Source organism: Carassius gibelio, chromosome B4, assembly GCF_023724105.1.
Source record: "Carassius gibelio isolate Cgi1373 ecotype wild population from Czech Republic chromosome B4, carGib1.2-hapl.c, whole genome shotgun sequence".
Classification (NCBI taxonomy): domain Eukaryota; kingdom Metazoa; phylum Chordata; class Actinopteri; order Cypriniformes; family Cyprinidae; genus Carassius; species Carassius gibelio.
Window position 1 is genome coordinate 6930443 of NC_068399.1, and position 9233 is coordinate 6939675.

A 9233-nucleotide genomic window follows, 5' to 3' on the forward strand; every position below is an offset into this window, starting at 1 on the left:
AAACGATGATTAATAATGGATAATGTATTGACAGTATCAAGGTAATTAATCAAACACACTGTGGTACACAAAGTATAAATATTATATAGGTAACACTTTAGTATAGGGTCCAATTCACACTAATAACTATTTGCTTATTAGCATGTCTATTATTAACATATTGGATGTTTACAACTTTAGTTCATTTATATTAACTGACTTACATTTTAGACAGATTATAATTGTTTTTGCTCCATTTCACTAACAAAAAAAGCAAAGCAAGTCGCCCATTTCCGAGTAACTCACAACAGTCTTTTGTTACTAAATGTTTCATTTTTGTACGAATCAATGATTCACTCATTAAGACAGTGACTTGCCACAACCTTCTGGTAATGTCCTATTTAAAAATATCATTACATTTCATATTTGTATGACAAAAAAGTATAAAAACAATCTAATAACATTACTCCAAGGCTGCCATTCTTTTTGGGGATGAGGAAGTAACAGCTGTAAAAACCACGTTGAGCTTTGGGAACGGTCTCTATGGCTTCTTTCACCAGCAGATTTGTTACTTTGGCGCACAAAATGTGAGCATCCTTGCTGTGTACTGAAGTGGTGACCAGTCTGCTGAAGCCTGAGGGTCTTTGTGCGAACGGGAGGAAATAGCCATGTGTTATTATCCCTATAATCCATTCTGACACTCCAGGAATGGCTTGCCATTGTCTGGCCCAGATGGACAGAGGTTGGATTGGTTTGAGTGCTTGGTCACTTTGTGGAGACACAGTAGTCGTGAGTGACTGCTAGTTTTGCAAAAAAAAAAAAAAAAAAAGGTTTTTTTTTCTCTTGCTATCACAGTGCTTTGCTGTTTGGGCACTAGAATGGTTTTTCAGCGTTCACAGCAAACACAGCTCTGTCGGCACCTGGAACTGAATGAGGCAGGCCGGCAATTTACACGGGGCAGTTTTGGGGGAGGTTCGGGACTTAGCCCACTCTTCTTTCTGGCCTCTGGATCAGGATGACTGTGGCGGTATAATTAAAAAGGACTATAATATTGTACTTTATGGAAATATACATAATCAAAAGGAGTTTTTACCCTAAAAATGGTTGGAAACTATAGGATGAAGTCAAAACAAGTTGAGTTATAAATTTGGAATTGATATCACAAACATTGTAGATTCTGTGAGACTTTCAGCTGCTGTACCAACAAAGGACAACTAGCTGTCATTTCTTCATTGGGAATTTTTCCATCGCAAAACACACAAAATTAGATTTGTAATATTTTTACATTTAAAACAATGTACTCTGAATACTTTTTTAGAACATAAACAGGGTATATATTGTTTTTATATAACAAAACTATAAATAGGAATATAAAGTAAGTGTATAGTATGTTTACAGAAATGCAGTGACTAAAAATGGTTATAAAAATCCAAATGACAAACTGTATACAACTATTTTACAATAGTCTCGCTTTGGGAAGAAGCAAAGAGGCATGTCACACATACAGAAGATTACGGGTGTTTTCTGGTGGCACACTCTACAACATCTTCTGAAAATACTAGAAGGTTTGAGGTGTTTTGGTGTCCTGCTGAATGCTGACAATCAGTAGAGGCAGGAGCAGCAGGAACATCAAGAGGAGGCGACAAATCTGCGAGCTCCTGTATTAGAGCTTCCCGGAATTCCCTCTGATTTTTTGGCTTCTTACTTGCATTGCATCCAGGTGCTGGTGGATAATGAAAGCGCTGACCACTGCAATGTCTACAAAGTGTAAGTTTCTTTTTAAAGGTCCCGCTTTTCGCGCTTTTTTGAAGCTTTGATTGTGTTTACAGTGTGCAATATAACATTTGTTCATGTTTCGCGTGTAAAAAAACACAGTATTTTTCACACAATGCACCTATCTGTATACTGCTGTTTTCACTGTCATAAAAACGGGCTGATGACTTCCTTGTTCTATAAAGTCCCTCCTTCAGAAATACGTAACGGGTTCTGATTGTGCCAGCGGTTCCTGTGTTGTGATTCGACAGCAGCTGAGAGCAGGCTGCCCTCCTGGTAACTGGCGATTAGACTCATTTTGGAGTAGTTTTGAGAAGCAAGAGGGCAGGAGCATGTGCTGGAGATGTAGTTATAATCACAGGAGCGTTTTTACTGACGAGATGCGCATGAAAATCACATTCGTTTTTTGGCACAGCCCTAACATTTAGTTAACAAAGCTAAACAGCGTTGCCCTTTGTGTAATAAGTTACAGTAACTGTTAAATGCAGGAACTTAAATAATAAAATACACTTACCGGTTGTGGTCCATAAACAACACCTTCTCCAGACAAAGAGGGAACTGCTCCATCTTTCAAGAATAATCTTTTTGCAAATCCGGCATTAAACTGATTGAGATTGAGAAAGTTGTCCTCAGCAAGCTGTCCTCAGCAAAATGTGCTGCACATAGTTTTACATGTGGATTATAATTTTCGGGAACCGAGTTAAACATAATTTGTAACCATTGATCTCCAAGTACAGCGTCCCTGGGAAGCCCAAACAAAGATGATTGGACTCCGAGATGAAAATAACAGCGTTTCAGCGACATGGCAAACACAAACCAGCTCTTCCTTCTTCTCCGTCGGAGCGCAACAAGGCCACGCCCCCTTTTTGTGTATTCATGTGGGCGGAGGTTAGTCAAAAAAACGGTTTTAGTGACGTCATTACTGCAGGAACTAGAGGGATGTGGTCAAAACGGGTCGTTCGTTGTATGCGAATTCTGTTAAATAAAATATCTCGCTTGGCATTGAACTTTGTGATTTAGAATTTTACAGATATTATTTATACTCTAACAACAACATTACACACTAACTAAAGTTTAAAAGATGGGATCACGAAGAAGGGGACCTTTAACATCCACCGACGCACCACTCAGTTCTCCCGTAGTTCAGAGTGGCTCAACTGACAGAGACACGCCGCCGAGCAAAGGATGAGCGGAGCGGTGTAATTCTGACTGGAGCCTCCATCACAAGTACAATACATGCCAACAGCCCATAATATAACTGCATATTCAGCAATAATTAATGTTAAACATTTTTAGCTATGGCTTGATCAGGTTATAATGACTGCAATAGTCGAGCGGGATGTTAAAGGCTATATGAGTTTGTCTGTTTCTTTTACTGATTATTTTCAGGTTAAAGCATGATTTAAACAGATAAAGCACATTCACACGCAGTCGCTTTAGCAATAATGCATTCAAACAAATGAAATCTTACAGTGCTACCACATTATCAATAGGCTATTTGATTTTGAAATCTTGAAGAAATTAATCGATCTGTTTAGATAAAATAACTGACAAAAATGTACTGTTATTTTCCTCACAAACAAAATTTGCACAGCTGATGGGCCAATATTAACAAAAGATAAATAAAAATAAAATATAATAAAAAATAATAATAAAATAAAATAAAATAAAGTTCTTTCCAGCATTAAGGTAATAACATTACAGTTTTTTAATCATTTTGTCTCAGTTATAATTTTATAACTATATTAAAACTTGTTTTGAAAAATTTATTTGTCATTTGAATATTGATTTTAAAATAGATTTAAATCATAAATCAGATTTTTTTTAGCCCATATGCTTTCGCCCAGCACTAAAAGCAAGTAAAGAAGGCTCCCTTTAAAATCACTTATGTTGTCAGTTAATTAAGCTCTTTTTTTACATCATGTCCAATTTGTTGATTATAATGAGAGAACTTCAGTTTAATCATGAGGACGGTTTATTAATCCGTCCATTCTTTAGAGTTTCAAAGATTTAGCTAAATCGTGCAGGTTTCTTGTTTTAGGCTAATTAGGCATAATTCATGTGAACAAAATTATACAGCGCTTCACATTTAAAGAGCCACACAGATGAGAAATCAAAAATTACCTGTATTACAGTGTATGATGTAGCTGTCCATCAGTGTAAACAATGTGCAAAGTAATTAAACCAAAAAGTACACGATATATAAAGTTATTGGCTTCTAAAGTAAGGAGTCGACTCTGAATCGCTGAAACGAGTCGTTATAGATTTCAAATCTTTTGCCCATCTCTATGTACGTCACTAGGGACAATTTGCATAATAATCTCCGCCTACCGTCTTGGGAGAAACGGAACTCTGACCTTTAGGCTGTCTACTTAGTGTATCAAACAAAGTGAAGACGAAGCATATTTTTCTACACATACTGGAAAATAATTCACATCCAGGCTTTTATGGCACTGTCCCTCTTCCCAGTGAAGTCAGAATCAAGCTCCATTCGCAATTTAATTAAGTTTTCGGTCTCCTCATCAGTCCCTGTAAGAAAGAATTTTACACTACGGTGAAGCAGTTCAAAATGTTAACGTGTTGCATATTAACCCCTGCAGGCATAAACTACAAATACTCAACACATTAAAAAGAATTAACTACAGGCCTAAATTAAAACCATTCTCTATTCCCCATTTATCAAAATAAGAAGCATTAATTAAACAATTAAAAACAATAAGCCAGTAAAATCAAGAAACATAATAAAAATAATTAAACCTGGGCTGAAAAGTACAAATTTTACATCGAAATTATAGGCACTGTCAAAAAATAACCCACATTCACGCTTAATACTCAGATTATGTGTGTTTGAATTTTCTGCCATGGTTAGCAGTTGGAGCAGATGTGAAGGGGGAGGAGATTTTATGCTCAAAATAGCCCCTACACTAACACGTTAGCATAATGAGGGTCCCTACATACAAACCGAAGTATTGAGACATTTTATGTTATTATTATGCTACTGTGTTAGTGTGGGGCTATTTTGAGCATTTTTAGTGGTATTAACTAGCTATTTCTTTTTACTTAGGATATTCCCTCATATATAGCGTTATAAGCTAATCAGTTTTAGAGATAAAACTCTTTACATTTGATTTTAATGAAAACAAATCCCAGAGAACATTCGACTTGGTACCAATGTGTTACTACACCCGAGGTTCATCTTGCACCGGAGTTCTCCTTTAAGTTAAAAACAGACTAAAACAACCTTTCCTTTTCCTTTTTTTATTTTTATAGATACAGTATTGTTCAAAATAATAGCAGTACAATGTGACTAACCAGAATAATCAAGGTTTTTCGTATATTTTTTTATTGCTACGTGGCAAACAAGTTACCAGTAGGTTCAGTAGATTCTCAGAAAACAAATGAGACCCAGCATTCATGATATGCACGCTCTTAAGGCTGTGCAATTGGGCAATTAGTTTAATTAGTTGAAAGGGGTGTGTTCAAAAAAATAGCAGTGTGGCATTCAATCACTGAGGTCATCAATTTTGTGAAGAAACAGGTGTGAATCAGGTGGCCCCTATTTAAGGATGAACCCAACACTTGTTGAACATGCATTTGAAAGCTGAGGAAAATGGGTCGTTCAAGACATTGTTCAGAAGAACAGCGTACTTTGATTAAAAAGTTGATTAGAGAGGGGAAAACCTATAAAGAGGTGCAAAAAATGATAGGCTGTTCAGCTAAAATGATCTCCAATGCCTTAAAATGGAGAGCAAAACCAGAGAGACGTGGAAGAAAACGGAAGACAACCATCAAAATGGATAGAAGAATAACCAGAATGGCAAAGGCTCAGCCAATGATCACCTCCAGGATGATCAAAGACAGTCTGGAGTTACCTGTAAGTACTGTGACAGTTAGAAGACGTCTGTGTGAAGCTAATCTATTTTCAAGAATCCCCCGCAAAGTCCCTCTGTTAAAAAAAAGGCATGTGCAGAAGAGGTTACAATTTGCCAAAGAACACATCAACTGGCCTAAAGAGAAATGGAGGAACATTTTGTGGAGTGATGAGAGTAAAATTGTTCTTTTTGGGTCCAAGGGCCACAGGCAGTTTGTGAGACGACCCCCAAACTCTGAATTCAAGCCACAGTACACAGTGAAGACAGTGAAGCATGGAGGTGCAAGCATCATGATATGGGCATGTTTCTCCTACTAGGGTGTTGGGCCTATTTATCGCATACCAGGGATCATGGATCAGTTTGCATATGTTAAAATACTTGAAGAGGTCATGTTGCCCTATGCTGAAGAGGACATGCCCTTGAAATGGTTGTTTCAACAAGACAATGACCCAAAACACACTAGTAAACGGGCAAAGTCTTGGTTCCAAACCAACAAAATTAATGTTATGGAGTGGCCAGCCCAATCTCCAGACCTTAATCCAATTGAGAACTTGTGGGGTGATATCAAAAATGCTGTTTCTGAAGCAAAACCAAGAAATGTGAATGAATTGTGGAATGTTGTTAAAGAATCATGGAGTGGAATAACAGCTGAGAGGTGCCACAAGTTGGTTGACTCCATGCCACACAGATGTCAAGCAGTTTTAAAAAACTGTGGTCATACAACTAAATATTAGTTTAGTGATTCACAGGATTGCTAAATCCCAGAAAAAAAAATGTTTGTACAAAATAGTTTTGAGTTTGTACAGTCAAAGGTAGACACTGCTATTTTTTTGAACACACCCCTTTCAACTAATTGCCCAATTGCACAGCCTTAAGAGCGTGCATATCATGAATGCTGGGTCTTCTTTGTTTTCTGACAATCTACTGAACCTACTGGTAACTTGTTTGCCACGTAGCAATAAAAAATATACTAAAAACCTTGATTATTCTGGTTAGTCACATTGTACTGCTATTATTTTGAACAATACTGTATTGTAGGTTTTGTTATCTTGTAAGACATGACATTGTGTACATTTTTACACCAAACTCTCCAGAGATCATAGAATAAACATTAATTTATCCATTCCTTTATGGTCCAGGTGATAATCCGGGCCAATGGATGAAACGATGGATGATCAGCCTCGAAGGTCGAATAATCTGCGAGGGTGTGCAGCCAACTTTTCTCTCTGGACTTGCTGCATTGTTCTCTTAGTATTACATTTTTAATTTGCAGTACCAAGAGGAAGCAGCATCCACACTAGAATTCCTTCAAAGGTAACAAGTTTGGACTTATTTTATTTATTTCTAATTAACATGTTCGTATTAGTATGGTGACAATGGAATCCTCAAGCCATCCTACATGTATATTACTTTGTTCTTTGAGCCGAACACAGTCTGAGTTATAAAGAGAAAATAATATACTGGCTTCCCAGCTTTGCAATGACATTGAACAGATCCCGAGTTTTGAAGCTCCAAAAACAGCATCCATGACCATGACCTCTGACCCGACATATGAAATCTTATATCAAAGTCCTTTTCTTTCAAAACGTCTTAAGCCCTATTCGGACGGGACTAGTTTCATAGGGGGACGTTAGAGAAATTTCTGTTTCACAGATGTACTTTGAGATTTTAATCCTGTCCGAATCTGCAATGTCTGTCTTTCTCTCACACGACCTCTGTAAAAATTCCAGAGCAAATGACCTACTGTTTTTCGTCAAACTCGGCGGTCCTCAGATAAATCTAATCCCGTCCGAATGCGAATGTCTGTGATTGACGAAAAAGTATTTCTCCAAAACGCTTTTTCTTGTGTGTTTTAGTCAATGTGAACTACCGTAAAATCTCTCGCTATTGCGCCGGTATTAAAGTTTCTGCTTTTTGCGCACCGATAATGGATGTAGATGTGACGCCTTCGTCAAATCAAACCTAAGCTTTTGCTACGTCTTCGCCATACGTCATGTGTCAGGTCAGAGGTCACCGTTCCGCCAGAACTCAACTCAATCATGAACACGCATACGGTCATGCCAGATGCCAGTGATTATATTTTATAAATTTATAAAATACAGATGTCTTTCTTAAAAAAAGGCATGGGTTTCCTTATTAGACATTTATTAACCCCACTGGATACATATCAAATACTTTTATGCTTTATTGATGCGTTTATTGGAGCTTCAGAAACTTTACAAATCTGGCAAGGATGGTATGCATTATGGCTGGAAGAAGAAAACCATACACACTTATGGTTTGAGGGTGAGTAAATTATGGGATAAATTATTGTTTGGAGTAAACTATTCCTTTTAAATCATTGTTCACTGAAGATATTATCCTCTTATTTTTCCGGCGTTTTGTTGGAATTAATCCAGAAAAGGGGACCAAGGCTGCAAGGGGAAAGGTGATGTCAAAAAAATCTGGGAAAACCGTGCAGAAGAAGACCATAACCGTCAGTACCAAAGTATCAAATCTTTTAAAAAGACTTATGGACTTTGAGTGGAACTTCATTTAAAATGTAGCTGACACTCCCCACTCATGCAGTTTGTTTTCAGAAACATGGTCGTCTGGTGTTATATTTTGTTTATACAGTGTTGTTTAGATATTAAAAAGCCTGACTTAAGAGTTTTTTTTTTTTTTAATTATTATTTATTTTAAATAATTACTTTGTTTCAATGCAACTGTTTTTGGGCTAATGTTTGCTAAAGCCTCATTTGGCACTAGATTTGTATTTTATATAGAGGTAAGTCAATTCTATATATTTTGTATTTGTTTGCTTTTTCTTAAGCCATTTTTGCATATTGATGAGTGCTTATTTGTATGGACTGAATATTACTTGACTAGTATTTTTTATTTGCCTGTTTTAGTTTACAATAATTGAGCAGAATTTATCTTGTGTTGTATCAGAATAATAAAAAAAAATCCTAACTTGGCTTTACTCCTTTTTTGTAATCCATGACAAAAATAATGTGCAGGGTTATAATAGCATTTAGAATTGAAATTATTGGGGTGTCATTGTAAAAAATAATACTGTAAAAAAACAGTTAACTACTGGCAGCTGTGGTTGCCATTATCATACTGTAAAAATACGGTGTGTTACTGTTTTTGAAATTAACAGCTAAATACTGTTTTGACTAAATACTGACTATTTGAAAACGCTTTGTCGTGCCTCGAAGAGCACCAGGGCCAGTCACATGTCAACTCACCCCTCTGCCATCCAGAGACCGTCAGCTCCCCAGAACCAACCCACGAACCCATGCAAGCAGATTCCACTCGACTCTCGACTGCTGAACGGCAAAGACGGCTGGCCCAGGATCTCTGATTATACTGTGGATCTCCGGGGCATAACATCTCCCTATGCCCCGTCCACCCTCCTCGTCCCATGGTGAGAGCCATTTTCCCTTCCAAGTATCAGATGAAACCACTCACCACTGACACTTACACAAAGTTGATCTTATTCTTAATTAGATACTCTTCAGCACAGCATTCAAACATCATTGCAATCTTTTCTCCGGTGTGTTTGCCATGGACTCTTTCACAGGTAAGAAGATATGAATGAAGGCAGTACATGGTTTACCTCAGTCA

General features: G+C 37.2%; 1 protein-coding gene across 1 annotated transcript in view; it reads right to left on the reverse strand.

Moving 5' to 3' along the window:
- The window catches only part of LOC127955913 (NACHT, LRR and PYD domains-containing protein 12), a 389353-nt gene extending 382901 nt beyond the window's left edge, over positions 1-6452 (reverse strand). Inside the window, exon 1 of the mRNA XM_052553544.1 lies at positions 5625-6452. The gene's annotated coding sequence lies outside the window, so the exon portion shown is untranslated. The remainder of the gene's footprint in view (positions 1-5624) is intronic.
- Between the last annotated feature and the right edge of the window lie 2781 nt (positions 6453-9233).